At 42.9% G+C, this 27,994-nt stretch overlaps 1 protein-coding gene across 1 annotated transcript in view; it reads right to left on the bottom strand.

The window, feature by feature from the left end:
- epb41a (erythrocyte membrane protein band 4.1a) overlaps positions 1 to 23,989 on the bottom strand; it is a 96,889-nt gene extending 72,900 nt beyond the window's left edge. Inside the window, exon 1 of the mRNA XM_035992846.1 lies at positions 23,834 to 23,989. The gene's annotated coding sequence lies outside the window, so the exon portion shown is untranslated. The remainder of the gene's footprint in view (positions 1 to 23,833) is intronic.
- Positions 23,990 to 27,994: the final 4,005 nt, after the last annotated feature.

The following is a 27,994-nucleotide window of genomic DNA, read 5'->3' as shown; positions in this document are numbered from 1 at the left end:
GACCAATGCCATCCGTATGTTTTTCTACAATAAGCTTGTGAAGGTCTTGGGACAGCTATTTGCTTTTACCCATCATGAAATGCTTCTTGAGTGACACCTTGGTAATGAGAAACCTTTGTATAGGCCATCAATTAGGACTAATCCAGCTGATATTAATTTGCACTGATAGGGGGCAGGATTGCTTCCTAAATACTGACAGATTTCAGCTGGTTTATTGGCTTCACGCACATTTTTAGACCCCTTTTTCTTCATGTGTTCAATATTTATTCCCATTATCATTCCACTTTATTACACATAACTTATTTTGATCCCACTTAGTAGAAGGGGATGTTTTTGCGAGCCTTTATTTTACCACATTTGAGGTTAAACACAATTACATTGTTACATTCAATTGTAACATTCAGCTGACCAATGTACTTGTACAATGTGTCTGTTGCTGTAAAGCATGAGTGTTGATGATTTTGTGATGAGCTGCTTAGAAAAATGGGATGTTTAGTTAACCTCTCCAAGTGTAAAGTGGGACACTACATTGTGTTAGTATTACCAAGTAATGTTACATTCAGGTCAACAGAGACGGTACTGGTCAAGTTGTTAAACAACCTCAGGCGCAACTATATGAAAAATATGTGTTAGTAGTACTGGATCTTACTGCTGCTTTTGATACAGTAGATCACTCAATTCTTTTAGATAGACTTCACAAGCAGGTTGGCTTCTCTGGGACTGTTTTTAACTGGTTAAAATCATATCTTACTGACAAAAAAAGTTATGTTACCATGGAGGAATGCTCATCAAAAAGCTATTAAATGGATTGTGGTGTTCCTCAAGGTTCGATTTTAGGACCAACTCTTTTTAAAATCTACATGTTGCCACTTAGACACATCATCAGGAGACACAGAATACAGTTCCATCGTTATGCTGATGATACACAGCTCTACATTGCTGTGACTCCTGATAACTCAAAGCCAATTAATGCCCTTTTAACTGTATTTTAGATATCAAGTCATGGATGGCAAAGAACTTTCTCTAGCTCAACCAGAGAGAGAAATAGAATGCAAAACTGCAAATGATGGCACTTTAACCCAGCCGACAAGTTAAAACCTAGGGGTTATTTTTTATTCGGATCTTAGCTTGGAGCCACACGTCAGAAATATAACAACAACAGCCTTTTATCATCTGAAGAACATTGCCAGAGTGCCTCCATTTATCCATTATTTATTATGTATTCTATTGTGATGCCTTACTTTCTGGTCTTCCTAAGACAAATATTGCTCAATTACAATTATTGCAAAACTCAGCTGTACAGGTTCTGACAAAGAACAGAAAGAGAGCCCACATTACACCCATTTTAAAGTCTCTGCACTGTGCCTCAGAATTGATTATAAGATCATTTTATTGGTTTATAAAGCTCTTAACGGTTTCGACCGTAGTTATTTATCAGATTTGCTTTTATCTTATGAACCCTCAGGTCTTCTGGAAGTGGTCTTTTAATAGTCTCAAAAGTCAGAACGAAAGCTCACAGTGAGGCATCCTTCTATTATTCTGCTCCACGTCTGCCTGAAGACCTGAGGGTCGCAGAGAATGCTGATATTTTTAAAGGCAAACTCAAAACCTACCTTTTTAGCCAGGTCTTTCATTAAACAACTTTTTCATCCATTTATTTATCTATTTTAGATTTTTAATTAAACAACTTTGTATCTATCTACTTATGGCCTATTTATTTATATGTAGTCTGTTTGTTTTTAGTTGGTTTCATACTTGCTTTTTTTACTGCATTAAAATCAGCAGCAACATGCACAAAAGAAACTCAGAGCCCAGCAGCCCATGGGTACAGCCGTCTGCATCCAGCAGCATGTTGTAATGGGCATATCTAAGCCCCTCGCAGGGCTTTGTCTGCTCAGCAACACGCTCGCTGCACCAGCAGTCTGTACAGTCACATCTCCTCACACATTCATACAGACACTCCTTCCCCCATCAATACACAAAAGGCCAGCTTTTGCCGACGCAGCCCCTCCCCCGTTCACTATCGCTAGCAGTCGTCCCGGTGTGAAGAGCAGGTGCTGAGCCAGAGCATCTGCTGCGCTCTGAAGGAGCACAGAGAAAAGCAGCCCCCTCCCTCCCTGCTGTCTACCCCTCAACATTTCAAACATAAGTGATGCCTGGTGTAGAGGGGCTAGGCAAAGATCACAGCAACACCCTCAGTTAACCTTTCAACACCGGACCTCATGCTGCTCTGGAAACTCCGCAGACCCTTGTTGAACATTTGAGTGCTGATCCAAAAGTTTCCAAAGTTACCAAATTTGTCTGTATATTGTGTAAGCCTATTGTGTAGGTCTAAAACTGTCTGGACCCTCCTCCAAGCGGGCAGCGGTGATGTCTCGCAGACTGTGGCCATCCCATGATGATCCACTTCCTCCCTCTCATGCTGCGAGACACAAGTCATGTCTGTGCTGGAGACGTTTGTAAAAGTCTGTGTTCAGCTCTGCAGTGCCTACGAGCTGTGAGGCAGCAGTGCTAACCACTGAGCCACCGTGCCACTTGTGTTACTACTCACTCATTCTCATTCTCTCTCTCTCTCTCTCTCTCTCTCTTCTCCTGCTTCACCTCATCAGCTGATTAGGGCCGTTTACTCTTTTAGTCAAACCAACCAGATTTAGCCACAATCTCTATCAGCTAATCACATCATTGCTGTCAATATTTAAATGTTCTCCTCCCGTTGCTGTCAGCTCTCATTTCAGCATGAAAGGTCGAGACCCTCCTCCTCCCCATTCATCTCCAGCGCTCCAGTCTGAGCTCCTCCTCTCATCCAATCAGATCTCATCCTCCTCTTCATCCGTCACCAGCACAACTAGAGTCTAGACTCGATCAGGGTAGCCTAAACTACTCACAACTTCTCCACCCCCTTCAAAATATGATGACGTCATGATGGGAATTTGATGACATCATGATGGTCGTTTTGTACACAATAATTATGTCGATAAATAATTGTTCACTCAAAAATGAGGTCTACCCTGTTTGAAATGGAAATGCAAACCCCTGCCATGCAGAGCCAAGCCAGCACATGTATGGAAAACCCTATGGCAAGACAGGGGAGACTTTATAAATATCACCAACCAATAATAGACACACCATAAATTCAGAAAAAGAAGTGAGCCTGAGGAGAACCCTGCAGGGTTCACATATGAACATCCTATGTGTTGGTAGCAGTGGAAGTTCTTAACTTAATTAGTCTTGGTCTGTCAAACAACCTTTCCAGAGACATCTATGGTTGATAACTAATGGCGTTTTTCCATTACATGGTACCTGCTCTACTCGCCTCGACTCTACTTGCCTCGACTCGACACACTGTGCGTCCGTTTTCCATTGCAGATTTTAGTACCGCCTCAGCGTGGCTGGTCGTATGCCGGCTCGACACACACACCAGCGCACAAGTATAACATCAGGCCACTTGAGATTGTTTTACAGTTCTGTGGAGGCTCCACGCAGGCAGAGCTTTCACCGTAGCCTATGTAATATGTGGCCTGATGTATACATTTGTCAGCTGGTGTGTGCGTCGAGCCAGCATGTGTGTGTACATAGGATACGGTGAAAGCTCTGCCGGAGCCTCCGCAGAACCGTAAACAAAAGTGGCGCCGTAGTAAACTGCCGTGACCTAACGCGACACACACACAGAACATCGAAGGTGTGTGTTGTTGCCAGAAGACACATTTAGTTTCTAAAGAAGCTGGAGGCAGCAAAAAAAAAACAGCTGGCTAAACTGTTTAAAAATAGCGGGTTTGTTCAGGACACCCCCGTCTGTCGCTTTCACGTCACCTTTTCGGCTCGCCTCAGCTCACTTGGAACCTCGACTGAGGAGGTACTAAAAAAAGTACCTGTTAGCAGGTACCAGGTACTTTTTTTCGTAATGGAAAACCAAAAAAGGCGAGTAGAGTCGAGGCGAGTCGAGCAGGTACCACGTAATGGAAAAGCACCAGAAATTAACAAGTTATAGATAGGACCATGTAGGGACTAACTCACTACATGGCCATGTGAGCCCCACTGACAAACAGCATCGGGTACTGTGAGTGATTTTGCTGTAGTGGCCACAGTCGGTATTGCAGGGTCACATGATGCACTATAGCCCAAACAGAGCTGAGAGCTGTAATGTGTTGGTGAGTCAGCAGGAAATCAGCCAGAGAAAGACTCTAATGTTTATATTATAATGGAGCCAAAACCACAAATGAAGTAGTGTTTTCAAAAACAGACCAAGTAGTGGCGCACTACGTGCCGCTGCTTGTTAGGCTCATTGCTCGGTGATACCTGAAGCTGCTCCTCTCGCACTGTAAAACAACACACTGTGCTTTACACTGGCTTTTCCCAGGCAGCTTCAACAACAGTGCAGTTCAATTCAAGTCAAGTCAAGTGGGTTTTATTGTCATTTCAACCATATACACTGTATATAGAGACGAAATAACGTTTCACCATGGATCAAGTGGTGTTACATACTGTTATTCATTCCTATGAGAACAGCGGTATGAGCAAAGACAGTGGCAAAAGGAGTGAGGTCATTGGTTTGCATGGCTCTGGGTTGTGACCCAGGTCATGTCTGACTTGTCATGACCAGGGATCGACCTGTGTTGACTGGCTTGGTTTGAATTTACAAAAGCAGGGTTGAACACAGGTCAGACCCTGGTAATTGGAATGAGTGTGATGTAAATCACATTTCCCCACGTGTGAACAAAGCAGTGATAAAGAAGTGTGCCCTCCCTCCCTCTTCTATTGACCTTTGTGTTTCCACTCCATTCCCCCTGTGCCAGCAGCCTTGGTCACAGCGCCACCATGACCACAGACGGTTTTATGGTTCAGGGTTTAGCTTGTTGTAGTCTATAGCCACGACGTTACACTTCAGGAATTGCTCTTTTGCCGCCGGATTTCGCCGGATTTTACTCTTTTCGGCCGGATGTCCGTTACCTTCCTCTTTCTTTGTGTTGGCATTCTAAACTCCAGTGGATTTATAATGACTATGGTTAACTGCTCCTCAGATCTCTGCAGGGTAAATCCAGACAGCTAGCTAGACACATGTTCCACCAAAACAAGTTCCTTCTAGAGGCTATTTTGCAGAGGCACTGTTGCTCCATCCGGCGCTTAGCACCACCCAAGATTATTGTAATTGGTTTAAAGAAATGCCAATAAACCAGAGCACGTTTTTCTCCCATCCAGGAATGCTGCGTAGACTAGCCAGACCCTCCTCCGCAGCGCTGTGGAGGAAGGTCTGGCTATGCGAGAGCTTGTTGTAATAACTGATTCAATGACATTTCCATTCCCAGAGATGTCTTACTGCACTGGATGCCTTATTTTAGTCTTGTTTGAGTTTTTATGACAGTACAGTTGCTTAAACAAAAATAATCTCCAAAATGTTCTAAGGGCACTATGACCTCATGGCATGGCCAGGATATTCTGATTCTGTCGCTAATGTGACATCAGACAGTGTTTGGTGCATCTGCTGCTCAGCCCTCGTTACAACATCAGCCAGAAGCCAGTGGATATATTCAGTCCATTCTTTGGATACCAGCTTCCACCTGTTGCCTCTTGTTTTCCTGTTTCTTTGATTTGAATGAAACATGTGTGAACATGTGTCCTCACTGTTTCATGTTGTCAATATGACTATACTTTCTGTATTCTGTGACACTGTTCACACTGGGAAAGAACAAAATGGCTAACACTAGATTTAAAAGTCATTTGTACATTACTTTTATCATTTCCAATCCATAAGATACTCAACAGTGCATTAGCTTATTGTATACTTACTGGAGCCTGACCAGTAAACCAGCTGAGCCCATACGATTGGCTAATTTGAGTTTATGACACATACCGTAATTCCTCAAATAAAAACCGGTTGTCAATTAAACACACTCTGATAGTGTCCGGGGGCGTGGTCAACACGGACAAATAAAGGCTGGCCTTAAATTAAGGCCAGGGAAAAGGTGCCAATAGACGGCAGTAGCTACATTGGATGTAACACGGGTCTCATTTAGTGCTAGCAGAGAATGACAGGCTCTGGTGCATGGTGACTGTTAATATTAATGGACAACGCATCCGGTTCGGCGAAGTGCTGCAAATGAGGAAGTGCCTTAAACCTGCATTCTATCTGAATTCCAGCAGGGGGCGACACGTGCGGTTGCAAAAGGAAGTCGGTTTCTTAGAAGTCTATGAGAAAGTAATTCACTTCTCACTAGATTTATTACCTCAGTAAACATTTTCATAATGAGTTTATGGTCTCAATCGTTAGTTTTAAGTCTTCTGCAATACAGAATGATGTTCATTTTTTTAATTATGGTCTTGCTGATTTTAAAATCGCCGATAAAACAGGGGGTGTTTTAGGGCGTAGCTATGATGTGATTGCCAGTGAAAGTGTGTAACGTAACGTAGAGTGTAAGCAGCTCCTCCCTCACTCCTCCCTCTCGTCTAAAATTGTCACATCCGCAACCAGGATGGCTGCGCCTGTAACGGCAAACTCGACGACTCATAGCAGATCTCCACAAACCAATGGGTGACGTCACACATGCTCTGTCCACTAATTTACAGTCTGGTGCTAGAGACGGACTTTTCAACAACAAAATGAAAAGAGTTTTAAAGTATGCGGACGAAAACTCGGGTGAAAAAGCTGCGAGACATGTCGACATTGACCCCAGGAGAATCTGATACTGGAAGAAACAGAAGGATGAGCTGACAAGATTAGCCGACAAGAGCAGAGCACGGCTAGCTAGCTTGAGGTGGGAGGAAAAAAGTTAGCCTGGAAACAAATAGCTACCGTCTGTAACGTTAATCAGATACTGGTGTGCTGCAAACCAGCAATGTGTTTTACTAAACTACTGTATGCTTTTATTGTAATCTACCAGCAATACCATAGTACCTGTATTTGAAATAAATAGCCTACCCGGTACATTTACAGGGTTCAAACTGACACAATGGTGGTGTTTGATTAATTCTGACGCAAATTGCTTTGTCTCCCTTCTGGCTGTTGTTGTATATGGTGATATTTTTGCAAATGTTTCTTAAAATATGAATGATCTCTGTCCACTGGAACTCTATGGCTTTTCATTTAAAACAATTATACTTATCAAACAGATGGAATTAGAAATAAAGGCCTGCCTCTAACAAAAGCCTGCTTCAAATAAAAGCCTGGTACTTTCTGCAGTTCAGGTAAATAAAGGCCCCGGTTTTTATTTGAGGAATTACGGTATATTAGCATTGGTTTCATATCAGCTAATGCATAACAATACATTGAAGTTCTTACAGGACAGGTAAAGGCTTTGAGGATGCCACACTCACACTTACACTCATACAATCATAAACAGGACTCCCTGCTCCCGGTTTAGGGACCGCTGCTTAAGGGAACTTTCCTTGACAAAAATAGGAACACCCTGCAACTTCACCAACGCAGATATCACTTCCTCTGTGCGTTACCCTGGAAACGTAAAAAGCTCGGATATGTTGCTGCTACTGTGGAAATGTTACACCTGTAACTGGTGGAACAGTTGTACTGTGACTGGGTGTGGCTGCCTCCGTCAGGATAATAACACCAGTCTTTCCAGAAAGGTGATCAGGGTGTTTCACCTGATTCCCAACTGTCCTGTTCACCCGTTTCATTTGACTCCTTCCCTCAGGCCATCACTATAGGATGCTCCACACAGAGACATGACACACACACACACACCTGGTGAAAATGATATTGGTACTAGTAACAATAATATTTGAGATATCTGCATATCCTTTTAGAACTAGTCAGAATTTAATGTCAGATATCACAAAAGGAATTCAAAATGTCATTGTAGATATTTTCAATGACATACGTACATACCCAAAACCAATAAAGTCATTTCAAAGTTGACCAATGGTTTTGTTTGTATCCACATATCCAAAATGGTTTGTTGATATGTCGGACATATCGGAAATGCAATTGTTGATATCAGAAACTGGAAACTACATTACCACTACTCACATGTGGAAATTCAACTGTACGTACTGTATGTGTCATCAGTATAATAATCATCATTCTTGCTAGTAAAGTAAGTAAAAAGTAAAAAATGAAAGATATCTGCAAATCAGTTTCAACTAGTCAAAATGTGATTTCTACAGGTGAAAATATATAAGTTGTTTTACAGTTATTTTAAATGATCATTCTAACGAGTCAAAATGACATTTTGTGAAAGGTAAATCCCTAGTAATCGGCCGTTCTGATTAAATGTTTAACTCACTACGTATTTTGTCATGCCCCAACTCTCTCAAGGGCCCTTATTAAAACTCTTTCTTTATGTTAAAGGGTATCACACATCCATATTGGCATCAGCCTAACAATCCAGTATAGTTTGAGCTCTGTAAGTAGTGCACAGAACTGAGTTTATCGTTTGAGGACTAGGTCACTGAATGTCTCCATCATGCGTGTGTTGGTGTGTTTCTACAGCTGCATGAAGGCTGCACGGGAGTAAATACTCTCGCTATACCCTGCTCTCTCCGTGCCAGTATGGGATCAGCATGCAGACATTAGCTGATGATAATCCCCGGTGAGTCAGAGAGCAGCTGTCCATCTGTCTGCTCTCTGCTGCAGTCTGCTGGACACACTGAGGACAGACCGGAGGAGCAAGATACACTGGGACAACACACACTCTCTAAACTGCTAAGCTCAATGATATATGATGATTTTTTTTATCTAATTTCTACATCTTTTTCCTATACATTGATACAGTGGGGTCGCCAAGCTGCTAGCTGCTCTAGAACGTGTGTGCTCTGTGGATATGCTCATCAGTTACCTGCTCTGACTGCATTGAAGGAAGTCCAGGTTCTCCAGATTGCAGATCTGGAGATCCACAGGATATGAAGGCATGGAGTACTGTGTGTGTGTCTCTCTCTTACCGCCAGCGCCAGCAACCCTTTTTCTTTGCTTATTTTATATGTTACTTATCTTTTACTTCACAACACCTTACACTTCATTATCTATACACACATCCACATAAAGACTACTGATGTCACTTACTAACACTCATCCAAACCACATTTGTTCTTTAATTTAAATGTATAGTCTTTTGTTATACTAAAAAAGTTATTATTTGGCATCCTGTGTCCGTTCAGGTTTTGGTCATGGCCCACGAGCCGGGTTATGACAAACAGCAGCTGAAGTCTAGTGTAGGGCTGAAACGATTCCTCGAATAACTTGAATAATTCGATTACAAAAAATCATCGAAGCAAAATTCTTTGCCTCGAAGCTTCGTTAAATCAATGTAATTAAGGTTGTACGGCTCACTGTGTTTCCGCACGGAGGATAATTACTAGCGCACGCAACAGGTTGACGCTTCTGTGGACACAAGACCGTTTATATTCTGTCTATGCACGAGACTGACGGCCCAGATTACAAATGAACAAAGACGAAAATAGCGAGGGTCTAAGAGAAGAGACAGGCGAGAGAAAACGACAGAAAGTTTGGGATCATTTTAAGCTGCAAACATGCTGCTACATCATCTCTGTAGAAAACATTCAGTGTACTCATCCATTCCACGGAGCGAACCCGACACAAGGTAGCTAACTAACGTCTGCTGCTCTCGTCCACCGCTCTGTTTTACACAACTAGCCTACAGCATGCTACTCTGCAAATAGCGATGTTTTACCAACAAGCTAAAACGAGAGCTGTCGGTTTGTAGTCTAACTGTTTATTAGTTTGCTACTAATCTTTGGAAACTTAGCTGCTGCCGGAGACAAACCGGCTCCTCCCCCCAGCATGGCCACTTAATATGCACGTGAATGACGTCATCATGCCGGTGATGTCTGCATTCTTTATTCTTTCTCCTCACTCAGTATTAGCCTTCTTAAAATGTGTCCCCCAGAACAGTGTAGTTGAATAGCTCTGCTGTAAGCTTTGTACAGTCACATTTACCTGGGCTTAGTGAACAGCTCTTTTGCATATCCAGTGCAAAGAGCCAGAGGCAAGAAGGGGAAGGGGGTGAAAAATATTAACATTTGGGCCACCAAAAATGTACTTGGAATTTGGCAATAAAAATATGTTGCTTTTTTAAAAAAAAAAAACCTGTATACCTTTGTATATATACAAAAGACAGATTTCCTTTTTTTTAGTACACAGCAATAATAAATAGTTACTTATTAATCGATGGAATAATCGGTAGAATACTCGATTACTAAAATAATCGATAGCTGCAGCCTTAGTCTAGTGCAGTGATGTAGAAGTGCAGCATCATTGCTAATGTGGCTATGATGCAACAGAGCAGAGACTTCCAACCTTCAACCAGAAGAAATCTGTGCAACAGTGCTGTTCACTTGTTATGCAGTGGCTTCAGCACTCATCCATGGTGGTTACTGCTCCTTTCTGAGTACAACACATACACAGTATAATACAATCTATCACAGCAGCCCTGCAATGAAAAAATCCAACACTTGACACAAATACAACGCTGACCACAGAGCTGAATCAACAACACAAATAATCATGTATTCACGGTTGGTGTTGGTGTCGGGGCCTTTCCATGAGAGCAGTGTCACCACAACCCGCTGCCTCTGGAATCCCACAGTGATCAGAATATCGACCTAGTTCCTAGTCCGTCTATGCTACACGCTCTCTGATGTCTCAGTACCTAGATCAGGTGTACTTTTAGGCAAATGACATCAGCAGGAAATAGGACAGTGCAGTAACTGTGTGCAGAGTTCAGTCAAGTTAAGTATACACTACAGGCCATCATCACAACAGCTGCAACGTCCAATCGGGCCAATGGAGTAAAGTGGGGGGGACATGTCCCCTTTCCTACTTCCTACCCCCTACCTCCAGCGCCCTTGCTCAGACCACACCCACCTTCATTCTGATCTCAACCACACACACCTGTAGAGGTTCCTGACTGCCTCCTGATGGTTATAATGCTATCATGGTGACAACATCTGTCAGCACAGACAGACAGACAGACAGGCAGACAGACAGACAGACAGACAGAAAGGCAGACAGAAAGGCAGACAGACAGACAGGCAAGCAGGCAGAAAGACAGACAGACAGACAGACAGACACACACACACACACACACACACACACACACATGCAGTTTACTGCTGCTGAATGTCAATCTGCTTTGATTGAATTACAGTGGAGATAGACCATATACAGACTGAGAGGTGAGGTTTTACTCAACATAAAATAAATGTGTACGTATCAAGTCAAATGTCTGTAAACTCATTCAGAATGTTACTTTTGCAATAAAGCCTTTATATAACTTATTTGATTAGCACCACAAAAGAATTACATACATATTACACAAAAAAAAATCAGAATTCTGAGGAAAAACAGAAATTATTGTCAGGATTCTACAGGAAATAACCAAATATATATGCATTACACACAGAATTCTCAATTCAGCCAACCTTAGACTTTAGTTCTCTCTCTCTCTCTCTCTCTCTCTCTCATATATTAGATGTAATGTTACTCACCATTATATCAGAGGCAGAAGTTGAGAAGATCAGCAGTCATGGGTCCAGTAGTGTGAGAAATGAGACCAGAAACAAACAGACAAAAGGTTAGCACAGTATGAGCAATAACACACAGACTGCTATTATCATCCTCATTCCTCACTGTTGAGAACACAACTCTTTTCTGACCTTCAGTCATCATTATTTCCCCCAATCAACCATCAAGGCAGCACTCTGAGCTACCCCATCATTTTTGTCATTTTATCTACTTGATATTGTCATTTATTTTAATTTCACTATTTTATGTCTGTCCTCTCTATTTTCTAGTTCTCTTCCTGAAGTTTCTTCCTTTTATTGCCGCATTAAAGAATTGTTTGGGGGAGTTTTTTCTTCATGTAGAGGGTGTCATATGTTGTAGTAAAGGTCAAATTTGTGAGTTTTGGCTATATAAATAAAATTGACTTGACATATAGTGATGTTATCAGGCGTGTAGTGCTGCCGTAGCGCACCGAAACGAAGCTTCCCCACTTTATGTGTTCTCAGTTTGCATAATCCGGTTGCAATTCATATTTTCTAGGCGCTTGAAGATCCAATATCACTAAAACTTAGCCTATGTCATGCAAGAGAGACAATAAAAACAAAAGGAATGGTCAAAGTTGTCATGACATTTAACATTAGAACCGCCACAGCCCACAGCAGTACTATATCTCTGTACATTGTATATCCTTTTTTCTATATCAAACTGTGAACTTTTGCACATTTCGGTGCAAAAAAACAGCTTCTAAAAACTGCACAGTTCCTTCATTTAATTAACTCAATATGCTGTGATGCATTTTGGAAAGTACTACAGCATTTTGGCTCAGGCTTTACCAGACTTCCTGACTCCAGTCTTTGCACAATGGTTAGGATACAAAGGTGCATGAAGAGATTAAAGAACATTCATATTAAAGCATATGTTGTGTATTTGGTTTGATACCACAACAGCGCCACCTACTGGCAGCAGGAGTTCACCCTCATGTGACAAATCATCTGATTTACATGACATTTACATTGTGTGGTCTACACTTGATACAGAGCAACATAATGCAGGTTAAGTGTGTGTTGTCTAATGGCATGATGGCCATTTTGTGTGTTATGCTACAGTGCCTGACAAAAGTCTTGTCGCTTATCTAAGTTGTAGGAACAACAAATAATAACTTGACTTGTAGTTGATCAATTGGAATCAGAAATGGTTTATATGAAAGGCAAAGGCTTCTGGATTATGCTTATTATACCAAAATAAAGTTTTGTATCATTCATTGAGTTTTATCATTGAATTAGGACAGAAAGGTCAGACTTGGCTTGGACAAAAGTCTTGTCGCATACAAAAATACAGTAATGTACGGTAGAAATTATACTTTATTGTGAATACACAAACATGCTACAATAACATCAGAGCATACGTAAAGTCATGGTGCCTTGGGAAAAAGAAAATGAGCTTGGAGGACTACATCCATACGTCTCGGCAATGACTCAAATAACGTATTGATGAAGTCATCTGGAATAGCAAAGAAAGCAGTCTTGCAGGACTCCCAGAGTTCATCAAGATTCGTTGGTTTCATTATCTTACCCCAGACATGCTCAATAATGTTCATGTCTGGTGACTGGGGCTGGCCAATCCTGGAGCACCTTGACCTTCTTCGCTTTCAGGAACTTTGATGTGGAGGCTGAAGTATGACAAGGAGTGCCATCCTGCTGAAGAATTTGCCCTCTCTTGTGGTTTGGAATGTAATGGGCAGCAATAATTTGTTGATACTTCAGGCTGTTGATGTTGCCATCCACTCTGCAGATCTCTCGCACACCCCCATACTGCATGTAACCCCAAACCATGATTTTTCCTCCACCAAACTTGACTGTTTTCTGGGTGAATCTTGGGTCCATGCGGGTTCCAACAGGTCTTCTGCAGTATTTGCAGCAATTGGGATGCAGTTCAATGGATGATTCATCAGAAAAATCAACCTTCTGCCACTTTTCCACTTTCCATCCTTTCACCAAGCTGTGGGCCTTTGCAAATGCAACACACTTTTTTAGTTGTCTTCTGTTTAATGCTGGTTTGTGAGCACTAATTCGGCCATGGAGGCCACTGCGTGAGAGAATTCGACAAACTGTTGTTATAGATACAGGGGTTTCTGGTGGCCAGCCCAGGAAAAGGGCTGGCCCTGGACTGTCGAAGCAACAAACGGTCCTCTCGAACAGTTGTCTTATGGGGTCTGCCTGACCTGGACTTGTCATGAACTTCACCAGTTTCTTCAAATCTTTTTCTTATCCTTTCCACTTGACGTTTGGATACATTGAAGATGTCTGCCACCTCAGCAGCAGACTTGGTCTTCAGGCTCTTGATGATCAGCACTTTGGTCTGTGGTTGAATCTTTGGCATGTTGTGAGAGGTCAGGTTGCACTTCACATGAAGGTCTGGTGTGCTGGAGTTCTTTTTATACACACCCAGGAATGTGTTAATTACAGTATTTGTCACAGGTGAAACTCTAATCTGTGATTGGTTGAATCATATAAAGACACGACAAGACATTTGTCCAAGCCAAATCTGACCTTTCTGTCCTAATTCAATGATAAAACTCAATGAATGATACAAAACTTTATTTTGGTATAATAAGCATAATCCAGAAGCCTTTGCCTTTCATATAAACCATTTCTGATTCCAATTGATCAACTACAAGTCAAGTTATTATTTGTTGTTCCTACAACTTAGATAAGCGACAAGACTTTTGTCAGGCACTGTATAAAAATGATCAAGCCAATCAGAGGCTCCCCTACAGTCTGCACTACAGGAAGCAGTCTGCAGCAGGTTCCAGGACACCACCGTCGACATCACCGATAGATTCACTCAGTCTGTGGAAGCAGAAGCAACTGTACCCAAAACTATAGTACAATCATCCCGCAACCAGAAACCATGGATTACCAGAACCATCCGGGAGGCAGAGGCGGCGCCAGGGAGGGGCTAGGGTGTGCTGTAGCTACCCCTAGGATTGCCATAGCACCCCCAAGAAATTGCTGTGGTTGAATTATAAATAAATAAAAAAATTGTTAATGTGTAAATAGTATAATTTATATTTGAAAAATGAATAAATACATTAATAATACAAACCGATTATTTTTAGGCTAAAAAACACAGGTGATCGTAGTCGGCCAAAGGGTGTAGCACACATTGAACTTTCAACCTTACTTCCGCAGTAACGTATTCACACAGAAGAAGAAGAGCTCAATATTTGGAACTGATAGGATTAGAGAAGTGAGTCTAACACTAGCAATGGATAGTTTTTTACTCCCACAACATCAAGGTGTGGAGACTTTATCAAAATCTGTAAACGAGACTGAAAGATATGGTGAACTTCACAAACCGGGAGGAAGAAAAGCGGCCGGAGGAAGGTGATCTGACCACGGCTGTGATTGCTGCTGAGGATGTACATGCTGAGGATGTAAATGACATTAGACCAGGGGATCGCACAGCCAGGCCACAGTTGGTGAGTCAGCTGATAGGGGTCCATGCAAGAACTTCACTCTTATCTCTGTCTCGTAGAAGAACATTACAGTGAACATGTGTTTTACAGAAATGTGAATAAATGGATCACTGAATCTAAAGTTATACAGCACACTGGACATTGGTTTATTTTTAGCCCAGAAAACATGTTCGCCGTCAGTGGCTTATTTAGATATATTAAGTCACAGATATGACTACATTATTTTGACCATACGTCCAAGTGTGAAAACTGTGTGAGGATACATGCGAGTGTGTGTGTTTATGTGTGTGCTTGGCTATGGGTGGTGTATTTGGCCTGCTACATTAATCTTCTGAGCCACTGCATGAGAGCTGCAGTAATGATTGTTTGAACCCGGCTTGTTGGCTGGTATTTGAAATATGTTTGGTGGGCTAATCAGACTTCTATGGTGCAGTTGTATCTGCAACTTTAAATTAATCTCTCTCGTTCGCTCGCTTAGTAAACCACGGCGGAGGTGGGTGGGCATCTGCGCGAATGTGTGTAACGTTAGCCTATTTGTGTCAAGGGAAACTCAAAATTTCAGAGCACCCTCACTGAAACGTCCAGCAGCCCCAAAGCACCAGCAAAAGAACATCTCTGACACCGCCACTGCCGGGAGGCCATAAGCACATACTGCCGCATACAAGTTAGGACTGCAGTCCAGAAACATGGACAATATAAAGCAGCAGCCTACTATATGAGAAGAGTAGTAAAGGAGGCAAACAGGGACTAAGGGAAGAAATGGAACTACAGTTTCAGGAGGGCAACCCCAGAGGCATGTGGTCTGAGAACTATGACGGATCACAAGCCCACCCTCTCCTGATTGTCAAGTGCTGATGCGTCTATTGCAGGTGATATATACGCATTTTATGCTTGCTCGGCAGCCAACAAGCAGAAGCAACTGAAGCAGAGGTTAATGGATGGGTGGGTGCACCTCTCACACCTATCTCCCTTTCTGAGCATGACGTCCGGAGGGCTTCAAGCATGTGACTACCAAGAAAGCAGCAGGAGTTGATGGTATCAGTGGGCGGGTCCTCACACTGTGTGCTGTCCAAACAGCAACAGTATTCACAGTGACGCTGCATGTAACATCTGACCTAAGCTGGACCTTGAACACAAATGTCCCAGTGAAAAAGGCCCAGACGTGGCTGTACTTCATCAGGCTGCTCAGGAAAGCAGGACTGAGTCATTGCCCTCTCACCCAGGCCTGCAGAGGACTGATAGAGAGCTAATTTGTTATGCCGAATAGCCAACCGATGGATTCCTCGTACTAATGGACGCCAATGAAACGGCTAAAAAAACACTCCCTGTTGGTCCAAAATGGACCATTGGCTGACAATCTCCTTGGTGTGTCAGGGCTTTAATATGAAGCAGCTACAGTAGGAATCATTGGGTTTAGCAGTAACTTAACACAGCTCAGTACAGCTGCAGGCCATCACTGAACATCTGGAAGTACAAACAAGAGTGAAAGCACAGAGCATTGAGAGCTGGACACAGAGAGACTTCTGGAAACAGAGCTCACACACACACACACACACACACACACACACACACACACACGCTGACGGCTAACCAGACAGCAGCTCAGTGTTCCCAGCTGGGGCTGGGCCCTAAAATAATATCACGATAGTTCAGGGTGTATCTGCGATAATGATATACTTGATATGACAAAATAATATTTTATAATAATAATATTAATATTTTATTAACTTCAAGAACATCCAATTGCAAGGAAATAAGTGTTATAGTAGTTTAATATGTCAGCATAAGCGCTAACAGTTTTCCTTCAAATATTCAGTAACGACTAAAGACAACATCTCAGTTCTTTAGTTTCTGAACAACAGAGTGAGATTCCAATTCTGTATAAAATATAAACAGTACTACAAAGTGCACATCCAAACATTGCCATTATCACAATATGATTTTTTCATATCCTGTCATGATATGAAACATATACCAGTAACTGCTGTCATCACAGGTTGGCTACAGACCCCGCCACCACCACCATGCTTCAGTCGTACTAATTAGTTTCAGATATGAGTACATTTGAACTTTGTTTTTCTCTATGCATACCATGTACATCATAAACTATTCATCCTCCAATAATGTAAAAACAAAATCCATATGCCAGTCATGTAAATAATACATCACTTTCACAAACCATGAAAGAAAACTTCCCATGTAGTACAGAGCACAGCTATGATCAGGCAGCCAGACACAGCCCAGTACAGCTCTGAATCATGGGATATATCCAGCCAACCAGAGGCACAGAGAGACAGCATGTTCAGCCATCTTTGTGGGCTCCCTGTCCTTTTTTCATCCTTTACATAATCAGACAAGTGCTCACCTTTGCAGTTGCTGACAAGCGTCAGGGAAACTGGAAAAATAAATTCCTATATTATTAGTTATTTGTTATGGTGTAGGAAAGTTCAGCAGTCTGAGGCTGAGCCTCGTAGTGCTGCCTGCTGAATAAAAATAGTCGGTAACCATCACATCTGTGTAAGGACCAGGTGTGAACAAAGGATCTGAGGGAAAATAAAAGACACCAAAGACACTCTGTAGCAGGGAGTGGTGGTAATGCATCACTATAAAACATCAGCATCCACTAGGCTCTACAAACAGCTCTACTGTAAACTCAGTCATGGAACTCAGAACAACCTGGTCAAAAACTTCCCAACTGATGGGCTTTACCAGATGATCTGTGAGCAGGGTCTTACTACACATCCTACAGAAGCCTGTTCTGATCAAGCATTGGTGCATATAGCTGTGAAAAGTAAAGCTCTGTAATTGGTATGTATTCAACGTTTGTATTACTGTTAGGGCTGGGCGATATGAAGAAAATCAAATATCACGATATTTTTTACCAAATACCTTTAATATTGATACTGCAACGATATTGTAGTGTTGACTATTGGTGCTTTCACAATATATTTACACAATGAGATTTTTGATAAATAATCATCAGTAATGTGGATATACATGACTAAGTGGGTAAAGGCTGTCATGAATCCCGCTTCCTGAGTCTGTTTTCTGCCTGAGTTACCTGTATTCTGTCTTGGAGTCTGTTTTTCCTGAGTTTCCTGAACGCACCCTGTCTGGTTGCCTGGCGACGAAGCAAGGCGGGAGATCTCTCAATTACCCACACCTGCAGCTCATCAGCTATCTGCACACCTGGTCCTGATCATCACCTCTTCACTTCATAAGCTCTGACCTGACATCCATTCCCTGCCGGATCGTTAGGCATGAACAGTATGTTGTGCCTGCGTTTCAGCCTCAGTTTGCTAAAAGTTAGTTTTGCTGCTCAGTTATATTTGCCTGCTGTGTACTTACCTTTCCTCTGTCTGCAGTTACTTTCCCGGGATATTCACTCCACTTCTGCTTGGTCGTCAGTTTCATCAGAAACCGCATTGGATTTGCTCATTCCCTCCCACCTACTCACCTCCACTGCCTGCTCCGTCACCTGGATTCTCCTGCCTCCACATTTGAATCATTAAATAAATCCTCCCCTTTATTCTTCCCACCTTGTCCTGGTCTGCTTCTGGGTTTTCCCCTAGTAAATCGTGATAGAACGATCCGGCCAGAGATGAACCCAGCGGACCCGGATTTTGTTCGCCATGCCATTTCCCAACAAGAGAATATGTTGGGACAACACAGCACGGCGCTACAGGAGATAGCGTCTTCTGTTCGGGACCTTTCTGCCAGTCTGACGAGTATCCAGGCTCAGCTCAGTTTACCAGCTGAGAATCCACCACCTGTTTTACCCCCCACGCCTGCCGCTTCTGGAGCTGTTTCTTTCCGTGAGCCCAAGGTGCCGACACCAGATAAGTACGAAGGGGATTTGGGAAAATGCCGTTCATTTCTCATGCAGTGTGGATTAGTTTTTGACCTGAGCCCAACTCTTACGCCACAGACAAGGCCAGGATAGCCTTTGTAATTGAACTGCTATTGTGGAAGGGCTCTGGATTGGGCTTCAGCCTTATGGGAACGACAGGACACCTGTATGGTGTCGTACCAGGAGTTCACAGCAGAGATGAGGAAGCTTTTTGACCATCCAGTCCGAGGTAAGGACGCAGCTAAACGACTTGTTTTCTCTCTGCCAGGGATCCCGCAGTGTAGCGGAGTATGTGATTGAATTCAGGACATTGGCTGTGGAGAGTGGGTGGAATGAGGAGTCACTACAAGCGGCTTTTTATCAGGGGTTGACGAAGCAACTTAAAGATGAACTTATTCTTATCCTGAGCCTAGTGACCTGGACAGTTTGGTAGCGTTATCTATTCGGGTGGATAGCAGATGCCGAGAGAGAAGGCGGGAGAAGCGATGGGGGTCTTCCAACCAGTCATCTACTCTGTTACCATCCAAGTCTGGGAATAGACCAGAACGAGCTGATCATTCTTCACCACACAAGATTAAAGGAGAGTTTCTGCCTTCAGATCCTGAACCCATGCAGGTGGGGCGGCACGGGTTAACCAAGGAGGAGCGCCAACGTAGACGTGAGACCAACAGCTGCCTCTACTGCGGTAACCCAGGGCATTACATCTCCGCTTGTCCCCAGCGCCCGTTAAACTGCCCGGCTCAGTTTCAGTCTCCCAATAACCCTGTCAGACCCCGTTTTCCTGCTACCCTCATGAACAACAGTCAAACTTTGGAGATAAACGCTTTAGTCGATTCAGGGGCTGATGATGTTTTATGGATGCCGACTTGGTGGAACAGCTGGGGCTTTCCAAGGAGCAGTTACCGGAAGCCATTGAAGCTATCACTCTGAACGGCAGACTCCTGGCACGTATCACTATGAGGACTGAACCTGTTAAAATGCTGCTGTCAGGAAATAATTGGGATCTCATCTCCTTCTTCATTCTGCCATCTCCCCGTGCCCCCCTGGTTCTTGGATACCCCTGGCTGAGGGAACACAATCCCACGTTCGATTGGGTGACTGGCAAGGTAACTAGTTGGAGTATTGAATGTAATGCTAACTGCCTTAAAACTGCCTGTTCGACTCCTTACAGGGTGCTACTGTGTTCACTAAGCTTGATTTACGCAATGCTTATCATCTGGTCCGTATCAGAGAGGGGGACGAGTGATTGACCGGGTTCAATACACCTATGGGACATTTCGAGTACCAAGTGATGCCGTTTGGGCTGACCAATGCTCCTGCTGTGTTCCAGAGTATGGTTTGACGTTCTGAGAGATATGATCAGTCTTTTTGTGTTTGTTTACCTGGATGACATTCTCATTTTCTCTAAGGATCTTTCCCCACATCCAGCATGTCAAGCAGGTCCTGCAGCGATTAGTGGAGAACCGCCTGTTTGTGAAAGCAGAGAAGTGTGACTTTCACGCCCACACCACATCCTTCCTTGGATACATCGTCTCCAAGGGAGAGATTAAGATGGACCAAGAGAAGGTTAGGGCGGTTCTTGATTGGCCCCAGCCCGGTACGAGATTGCAGCTCCAGAGGTTCCTGGGGTTTGCAAATTTCTATTGAAGATTCATCTGTGATTACAGCTGTGTGGCCGCTCCATTAACTGCCCTGACTTCTAGCACCAGAACCTTCTGTTGGAATCCTGAGGCGGACCGAGCATTCTTGGAATTGAAGAGCCGGTTCACCAACGCCCCTATTCTCTCTCAACCTGACACTTCCCGTCAGTTTGTCGTGGAAGTGGACGTGTCTGATGTGGGGGTTGGCGCCATCGCGAAGCTCCACTGACAGTAAGCTCCATCCCTGTGCCTTCTACTCTCGTCGTCTTTCGCCTGCAGAGAGAAATTACGATGTGGGAAACCGGGAACTTCTCGCTGTTAAACTTGCCTTGGAGGAGTGGCGCCACTGGTTGGAGGGGGCGGAGCAGCTGTTTATTGTCTGGACTCACCACAAGAATCTTGCTTACGTGCAATCTGCAAGACATCTCAACTCCCATCAAGCCAGGTGGGCTTTGTTTTTTGGACGTTTTCATTTTTCTCTTACCTTCCGACCTGGCTCTAAGAACGGCAAGGCGGACGCTTTGACCCGGGTGTTCGCGAAGACGGAGGAGAGTGGGGCCAAGACTGAGACGATTCTTCCCCAGGACATCGTCTGGACTACTTCACCCCCTACCTATTCCCCGGCGACCATGGTCGCATCTGGCCCTGGACTTTGTCACTGGGTTGCCCCCTTCTGATGGGAACACTGTTATCTGACTATAGATTCAGCAAGTTTGCCCACTTTGTGCCCGTCTCCAAACTTCCCTCTGCCACTGAGACGGCCGATATCCTAGTTAGGGAAGTTTTTATTGTCCACGGTCTGCTCAGTGACATAGTTTCCGACCGTGGTCCTCAGTTGACCTCAGCTGTCTGGAAATCCTTCTGTTTGGCCATTGGAGCAACAGTCAGTCACACGTCTGGATTTCACCCTCAATCTAATGGTCAGGCTGAGAGAGCCAACCAGAAGATGGAGTCCACGCTTCGCTGCCTTGTCTCCTCCAATCCCGCCTCTTGGGCCTCTTAGTTGCCATGGGTCGAGTACGCCCATAATACTCTCCCTACATCTGCCACTGGAATGTCCACCTTCCAGTGCCTTTACGGCTACCAGCCCCCCTTGTTTCCATCTAGGAAAAGGATCTCTCGGTTCCCTCTGTCCAAGCCCACATTTGCCGTTGCCACCGGACCTGGCATCGGGCCTTCGTGACTTTTACCGCCTCCATCCTGGCGCTCCGGGTGGTCCGCCCGGTGGCGTCCGTCGGATGGGGGGTACTGTCATGAATCCCGCTTCCTGAGTCTGTTTTCTTACTTCTTACTTCTTAGTTACCTGTATTCTGTCTTGGAGTCTGTTTTTCCTGAGTTTCCTGAACGCACCCTGTCTGGTTGCCTGGCGACGAAGCAAGGCGGGAGATCTCTCAATTACCCACACCTGCAGCTCATCAGCTATCTGCACACCTGGTCCTGATCATCACCTCTTCACTTCATAAGCTCTGACCTGACATCCATTCCCTTAGATCGTTAGGCATGAACAGTATGTTGTGCCTGCGTTTCAGCCTCAGTTTGCTAAAAGTTAGTTTTGCTGCTCAGTTATATTTGCCTGCTGTGTACTTACCTTCGTTTCCTCTGTCTGCAGTTACTCTCCCGGGATATTCACTCCACTTTTGCTTGGTCGTCAGTTTAATCAGAAACAGCATTGGATTTGCTCATTCCCTCCCACCTACTCACCTCCACTGCCTGCTCCGTCACCTGGATTCTCCTGCCTCCACATTTGAATCATTAAATAAATCCTCCCCTTTATTCTACTCACCTTGTCCTGGTATGGTTCTGGGTTTTCCCCTAGTAAATTGTGACAAAGGCAAATAATAGAACAGTTACAGCAGTCTGGTAAGTTCAGAAAATGACATCACTTTACTGTAATGTAGCCTTTAAAACGAGGAAAAGACAGCACTTATGTCATATTTAGGGCTGCTCCCTCTTAGTCGATTAGTCGACTAATCGGTCGTTTTGGTCTTAGTCAACTAAGATTTCTTTAGTCGATTAGTCATGTTTTATGCTTTTTTCATGCTGAATGACTTATTTCCAAGAAACGTACGCAGCACATCTCTGGTAAACACAAGAATTAAAGTCGACTAAGAATTTCTTCAATCGAGCACAGCCCTAGTCATATTACGATATCCAAAATCTAAGACGATATCTAGTCTCATATCACGATATCGATATATTGCCCAGCTCTAATTACTGTCAGCAGTGCATTGACTGCTGCTGTATAAGAGCGTGAAGATTCTCGTAAGGAGGAGGTCGGGGGGGGGGGGATGATTGGCTCCTAAAACACAGGGCTTTCAAGCTGGGGCAGAGTTCATGTCCCGGAAGAAGTTAAGGAGAAAACACAAGACTTTCACCCAGGAAACGGGTGTTCATGTCCTGGGAGTATTTGAATCCAAATCACAATAATTTTTCTAATCTTAACTATTAGTTTTGGTGTCCAACTGTAAAGACCGCTAAACTTAACTGTCATGTGACCGGTCGTCACGTGATCAGCCTAATTTCGTAGGATTTTTTACAAAGTTTTCGTACTCAGATCCTGCTTCAACTTCTCCCATTTGGCAGAAGATATAAAGTGTAAATGAAGCGGCATGTATAGTTATGTGCAGTAATGTACATACATTGTATCATCCTGTTTTTGTGTTGACTGTGTTTGGAAGTGCAGCATGAGTCTGCCTGCAGAGAGCAGCCTCCTCAGCACTGGGCTTTCATCATAATCACCAACAATAAATTATATTTCTGCTCAGTCAGACTCACGGGATTCCTGTTCTCTACACAGACATGTGTCAGGGCTGTTTATCAGGACCGTGCCATGGAAGCCCCACACATTCTGCTGTTTCAGGCATACACACTCACACTTACACAGAGCCTCAGTTCAATACAAAAATAACACCATTTACAATCATCTTAAATGTTGTTTTCAAAAAATTAAACCACCAATTTACTGCACACTGCCATTCTTAAAGTTGAGGAATATATTTAATATATTTCTGTTTTGACCTGAACAAACCGATGATTGTGTCTTCCTAGTGTCTTCGCTGAGAGGCAGAATGATGGAAGGCTTTTTTGGCTGATTTGTCAATTGAGTTTGGTGAGGTTTCCCCACATCAGTGACAGCATTCAGCTGTGGCACATGATGATATAATGGAATATGCCTTCACTGCATGTGTATGCTTTTACTGTAACGCTTTTATCAGAGAGACCAAATAAATATTAATACTCGTAAGATCTAGAACATTCCTACTGCCTTCCCAGTCAAATCTAATTAGACAGGCTGCCTTCAAACTCCTGCAGCAGTGCCAGGCTGCATGTCTATTTGTGGCACATATACTGTATGTACAGTCAGACAGTCACATATTGATCATGCACACACTTACTGCAGCTGAGCGCGTGCCCGCGGCCGTGCTCCGCTCACAGATGTCGCTCTTCCATCTGCCTGCGCTGCTCGGACTCCGGCTGATATCAGACCGACAGCAGGCCGACAGCAGGCCGACAGCAGCAGCTCCGCACACCGACACCGCCCGCCACGCGCCGCGGAGCCGCGGAGGAGTGGCCGCTTCGGGCTCCGGAAATGCTGCGTCAAGCTGCCTCAGTCATACCGGAAACATGAAGTCTTCAGAACCGAGCCATCACAAGGTGATTGTGTAATGTAGCCTATACAAAGATCATAGACATGTGAGAGAAAGATGTGCTCCTGTAAACTGTCACATCTGTGCACAATCACAGAAAATAAAAAGTCATGATATTGCAGACATATTACCATTTAAAAAAAACTAGAAACAATAATATATTAGCCTAAATAATTAGCTTACAGGTAATTTTAATTTGCAATATAATGACGCATTAATACATAACTGAAAATGCTTTAAATCTGTATCAATAATTCCATTTCCTTATTTGATCTGTAAATGATCATTACCTATTTGATCTTGACTGCGGAGGAAAAGGAGAGAGGAAAGGAGAAAGGAAAGGAGAAAGGAAAGGAGAGAGGAGAGACGCAGCGAGGGAATCCTGCGAGGAGAGAGGAAACGATTGGGAGGAAATGTGTTTTGTGTGTCATGTCATGTGACATGATCAATAATGAATGAATAAATAAATAAATCAATCAATAAATAGGTCACTAGGTCAGCAAATTGACCTATGGTCTTGGATGGGACTTGAACCCCCAACCTCCTGAGTGAAAGTGCTGTGTTTGTGCGTAAGTAACAAACACAGGTAAGAAAAGTAATCAATAAATAAGTCACTAGGTCAGCAAATTTACCGGTGGTCTTGGATGGGACTTGAACCCCAAACCTCCTGAGTGAAAGTCCTGTGTTTAACCCCATGCACCTACTATATACTAAAGCACACACACATACATACATACATACATACATACTCACACGTTATGCATGTGTGTGCAAGTAAACTATATATATATATGCGCAAGTGAAGTATGCATGTATGTGCAAATTATGTATATATATGTATGTGCAAGTGTTTAGTACCAGTATATATGTATGTGCAAGTATTTAATACCAGCATATATGTATGTGCATGTGAAGTATATATGTATGTGCAAGTGAAGTATTCAATTCTGGCCTAGGCGGCTTCTCAAACAGGACTGTTCCTATGCTTTCTCTTTGCTCTGTCATGCTATGTCTATACCATTATTGCATGGGAGAAATGTTGATTTACCAGAAGATAAAGAGAAAAAGTTTTCAGTTCCATTCTCTGTATGTTGATCAGACACACTGTACTTTAAGGTGACATGTGATGTGACTGCATCATTGGAGCTAAATAACTGCAGTCTTGCCCATGCATTATGGACTTGTATGGATATTCATTCTCATTATCAATTTAATCATATTTTCAGTTGGTTTTATTGCAGCATGTATGTAATATTATATTTGTGTCCAATTTGATTTGTATCAACAGCTACATAAAGTTTGCTTTGACCAAATATTTATTTATGTACAAACTGTGGAAATGTATGTCGTATCTAATAAATACAAACGAAAATACATTTGAAGTAGGACATATTACCAAGATATACATATGACTATAAATATAAATATATCCAAGACACATGCGAGCTGCTGAATTAGTACTGGCACCTTTTTGGTCCAGTTTCAGCCACTCACTGCTTCACAACAACTCAGCTTCATTCAAGAACATGTGAGCACAGTAGGACCTCAATGCAGTTAAAACTCCATTTGGAAACAGATTATATAACAATGCAGTAACTGCCTAAGTAGATACATGTATTGTACTTTAGTGGTGCAAATTCACAAACAGAAATTTGACTACCGTAATTAACCTACAGTGAACCTGGGTCTAGGGCCGCTGCACAGGTGGTCCTCCAAAACTCTGTGTGTGTGTGTGTGTGTGTGTGTGTGTGTGTGTGTGTGTGTGTGTGTGTGTGTGTGTGCGTGCGTGCGTGCGTGTGTGCGTGCGTGTGTGTGCTGTTGCTGTTGCTGTTTTTAGACAACAGCAAGCACAAGCAATCTTTTCTCAGCTACAGGAACAGACCAACATGCAGTGTTTCTATAAAAAATAGACTTAGTTTATTGGAACAAAGGCAAAAGTGCAACAGAGAATAATAACGCCATCTTATCTCAGTCAGGTGGTTACAGTGAAAAAACAAAACAATACGATACAGAACTATAACTGTGTTGCATAAATTATAGTACAAAACTGTACACAGTCTTACAGTATTTACAGAAGCCATATTTGCCAAACGCCAAATTTGTCCGTCGTTCTTTTCTTTTTAAATATACAGCAAATAATAGCAACAGCAATTCTTAAGTCATGTTATGGTTTTTTCCTCCATTTGTCTTTAGGCCAAACTGTCACCATGGAGACCCTAACCCACACCACTGTCGGAATAAAAGCACAATCTCAAATTAAAGTCCAACTGAAATAGCTTTTTTGTCTACCACAGCACACATATCTGCTCTATAAAGCCTCTTTTCCTTTTATTGATTGATTTATTGTACAAAGACACTGTAGTTTCATGTTGGATTAAAAAGCTTCTGAAAGGCCTACAAGTGACAGAAGACCTCGTTGAATCGGTGCATTTCTCTGCTAAGCAAAAAGAAACACAAGTCTCTACACTGTATTAATCTGGAGATATTAAAAAATGAAATAAAAGGAATATTTGGATGTTGTAACCCAGGTTTTTTTTAACACATTCAAAAAGCACACTGACTAAATGTAATTTCAGTTGTACTTTAAAATACACATCCCAAGAATTCTTGAATCGTCATTACCTTCAGAAATATGTAATACATATGTATGTGTGTGTAATACAAATATTTGATGTCAACATGTAGCTCAGGTGTCCAGTAGCATTGCTGAGGCTGTCAGGGTGAAGCTGCTACCTCGGGCCACAGCTGTACCTTTAATGATCTGGTTATCTCACGTCATAGATTGTGCTGTAAAGATCTTCCAGTTCATCTTTAAAGACTTTTACTTGTATCAAGATAACACACAATGGTCATATTGCCATTCTTTCAGTTCTGTCAAGATAGTTACAAACATATAATGCTTTAAAAGCCATTATTCCAAGATTAGACAGACAAAATCAAGCTCTTGGCTTTCGTTTTGTTTATGAATATTTGAGTACCTATTTATATTTGCAGCCATGTCTGCTCATTCAACATGCTGAATCCTATGCAATAGAAAACCAAAACATGGCTGCATTGTATTCTGCTCTGTTGTTAGTAAAAACACATTTATCTTTAGGCATTGAAATTCATTTTTTATCTTTGGAAATAGCATTTGTAACGAAGTACAAATGCTATAAACTCAAAGGTGCGGAAGGGGATGCCAGGCTTTTTCCCAGCAATGTACATTACACCACTTCCAGCAATTCACAGAGAACAACGAGGGCAAAACAGCATCACAGATCTGTTTTAATCGAATATTCTCTGGTCGAGCTCAGCTTACAACACTGTTTGTATCTAGCAGGCTACCAACAATGTTATCTTCACTTCACATGTTCAACTGACTTTAGCACTTTAGATAACATACACTTGACTGTCCTGCTGTTATGACAGACGTGAACTAATCGCAGACACTTACTTCGTTCATGGACTCACGGCGGTGCGCCGCTGCAGAATGAAACACTGATGTATTAAAGTGCTCATATTATGCTCATTTTCAGGTTCATAATTGTATTTAGAGGTTGTACCAGAGTAGGTTTATGTGGTTTAATTTGAAGAAAACACCATATATTTGTCGTACTCCTCTTTTCACCCTGTGTATTGAGCTCTCTGTTTTAGCTACAGAGTGAGGTATCTCACTTCTGTTCCATCTTTGTTGGGAGTCGCACATGCACAGTAGCTAGGTAAGGACTATTAGCCAGTCAGAAGCAGAGTATGAGGGCGTGCCACGCTAGCAGCTAGGAGAGCATTATAACGTATTTCAAAGTGACCACGTTTGTCTCTGAAGTAAAGGCTGGACTACAACAGAGCTGTTTGGAGCAGTTTGTGAACTGTGTTTTCTGTTGGAGATGGTAAGTCCCTTTGGGGTGGACTTTGGGCTTTTTCTCTTTG

Source organism: Sander lucioperca, chromosome 16 (genome assembly GCF_008315115.2).
Source record: "Sander lucioperca isolate FBNREF2018 chromosome 16, SLUC_FBN_1.2, whole genome shotgun sequence".
NCBI lineage: Eukaryota > Metazoa > Chordata > Actinopteri > Perciformes > Percidae > Sander > Sander lucioperca.
The sequence above is the reverse complement of the archived record's forward strand: the minus strand, read 5'-3'. Positions and strand labels throughout refer to the sequence as shown.